General features: G+C 44.4%; 1 long non-coding RNA gene across 1 annotated transcript; it reads left to right on the top strand.

Moving 5' to 3' along the window:
- The first annotated feature begins 473 nt into the window (after window positions 1–473).
- Window positions 474–2097, top strand: LOC145949810 (uncharacterized). The gene is made up of 2 exons (XR_014428179.1): window positions 474–838; window positions 969–2097. It is a non-coding gene; the product is annotated as an uncharacterized LOC145949810 (long non-coding RNA).
- Window positions 2098–2777: the final 680 nt, after the last annotated feature.

The following is a 2777-nucleotide window of genomic DNA, read 5'->3' as shown; positions in this document are numbered from 1 at the left end:
AACGAAGCCGATTATGTGTGGGAATTAGGGGATTCTCTGGTATACAACCCCCACAATGTCAAGGATAATAATACAAAGATGGTACTATTAGTTCTACTAATTTGAGAAAACCAGGTCAGATTATGCTATGGTTGCTTGGGTCAATATCCAAGTGATGAGTCGACTATACCGAGGCTCCTATCCCAAGAGCCATATCGTCTAACTAGGGAGTAGGGTTTTCCCCTGATAACGACCAAAACAGGCGCAATGTTCTGCCCATTATGGTTAGTTATTGCCGAGACGACATGCCAGGTTGCATGCGGTGGTTATGCCTCGTCTTGTAGGAGCGGTTGAAAGTTCAAAAATTGTGAGATTTGGGTCATTCGATGATTGGGATCCAATGGTTTCAAAGTTAAGATATCTTTTCACCTTTTCTTTTCACCTTGCCTATAAATAGGCTTGCCAATATTAAAAATTTCATGCGTTGTAGAATTTTCGAGCACTAGGTTTTAACTAAAAGCAGCTAAGGTAAACAATCAAGGTGAGCATTTGAATCTATTTATAGCCTATCCTACATGGACGACGATTACTCTTCAGTCAGGAGATGAACTTTGTCAAACCCGAGTGCCGAAATGGGGGCTCTTAAGGGTGTTTACATCTTTGTACAAGGGTTTCAAGAGTGGTTTCTTCAAAAATACGTTGGGGATAGGATATGAGAAATTGCTTCTTTGATAGACAAGGGGAGAAGTTATTACCCTTTTATTGCTCGAACTCCCCGACGTGCTTTGAAGTTATATCCTCCTTAGGTCTCCCTACCAAAGACCAAGCGATTATCAGCTTCTTGGATAGGCTACCGAAGGTTTTGTCTATTCGAGGTCTTTTAGATATTTTTTACACTTCCAACATAGAACTTAACATCCTAAGTATGTTATCATGGCTTCGGTTATACTACTCTGTGTTATATTGATGTTAACTCATTTTTGTTGTAGGAATGATGGTTGGGCTTGACGATCACATGGATGTGATCGGTATGCTTGTTGGTCGGGTAAGCACAGCCAAGGTAAGTGGAAAGGTACTGCCAGCTCGATCTGTCTTGCGGATTCTGAGGGATAAATCGGCTTATGTGCCCCTTTCGGAGTCTGATCCGAAGAAAAAGAAAGCCAACTTGAGTAAGAGGAAACACTCTGAGCTAGTAGTCGATACAGATCATCTGAGATTATTTTCGAAGCGCCTGAAGTAGTAGACTCTCGATCAATCAGGCTACGTGCATGTGTCATGCCCACAGTGGTGGTTGGGTCAAACTTCCTTATACCTTCTGCCCAAGCTGAGAACCTGGTTAGCCTGGATATCACATCTGGTGGTGGGCTACAATACTTGGAAGGTATGTCTGTAGAGGTCGAGTACAAGCTCTTCAGCAAGTTGGATGCTCGAAACTCGTTGGTGGCTTAGCACATGATGATGAGGTCGACAATTGGAGAGGGTCAACTTCAAGGTCATTTGAAGGAGACCGAGAGGAACTTGCAAGAGGCGTTGGCTGCCAATGTGGAGATCACTGTGTTAGCTGAAGAGTTGAAGAAAACTTCAAATGCACACCGAAGGGAAGTAAACGACCTGAAGCTAACCGTGCAAAATCTTCAGGCCAAGGCAGATGCGACGGCGGGTGAAATTGACCGGCTGAAGGAGCCTTTGGTGAAGGTGAAGGCTGATGCCATGGAGAAGATTCTTGCTTAGCACGATGCTAGTTTTCACCATGTTGTTTGCGAAGCCTTCTATTTTTACGACGTCACGGATGACTTTGAGTTTGACAATGACAAAGATTTCCTTGGGGAAAGTTCATAAGTTATGCTGAATTCTCTCGTGGCGATAAACCTGACAAGCATGCTCCTCCTCGGGGAATCTCCACCATGCTGAGGCAGACGCGGGCTAGGATGATGTCGTCAAAGCGGAGACAGGTGGCATCGATGGCATTGATTCGTCAATTCAAGCATAGGAATGAGGTTTTAGGTAGGTTAGTGTAATCAGTTTTCTTCTACTTAGGTTAGGGATAATGTAACTCGGCCATTAGTGCCATTTTGTAAAGGGATGTATTTTGTAATTAACTTTGCCACTTTGGCCTTATATTAATGACATTTTTGTCTTACCTTTATTTCATCCATTTTTTTTAATTAATTCATGATTGAGCACTTCCTTGACTGAGGGGTGTGGTCGGTGGGGAAAGTCGTTGAACGGAAAGCAAAGCGAAGTTCATGGCCGAGGACAATATTTGGCCCATGTGCGTCCTCGGCCAATGAGTGTTCAACAGGGAAATGGGTGTAAACGCAATAGACTCGTGGCCTTGGAGAGTGTTCGACCCATGCGTGTCCTCAACCAATGAGAGTGCTCGATGAAGGAGAGTGCTCGACACATGCGTGTCCTCGGCCCATGAGAGTAGTCGACCAAGGAGAGTGCTTGACACATGTACATGCTCGACAAGTGGGTGATCGTCAAGGAGAGTACTCAACGCATGTGCGTCCTCGACCAAATAGAGTGTTCGGTATGGAAGATTAAACGTAAATGGTATCTATTCAGGATTATGGAGAGCGCTCAACTTGGAGAAGTGCTCGGCACAAGTGTGTCTTTGGATTTGCGACCAAAAGAAGTGCTCGATATAGTTGCATACATGGTCGAGGAGAGTGCTTGGCATATGTGTATCTTCGGCAAGAGAGTACTTGGCACAAGTGTGTCTTTGGCCGAGGAAGGTACTAGGTAGGGAAACATTGAATTCCTAAGTAGGAATTATGATCGAGGTAAGTGCTCGG

The sequence above is a fragment of the Cajanus cajan genome, chromosome 1 (genome assembly GCF_000230855.2).
Source record: "Cajanus cajan strain Asha chromosome 1, NIPB_CcT2T_4, whole genome shotgun sequence".
In the NCBI taxonomy this organism is placed as follows: Eukaryota; Viridiplantae; Streptophyta; class Magnoliopsida; order Fabales; family Fabaceae; genus Cajanus; species Cajanus cajan.
The sequence above is the reverse complement of the archived record's forward strand: the minus strand, read 5'-3'. Positions and strand labels throughout refer to the sequence as shown.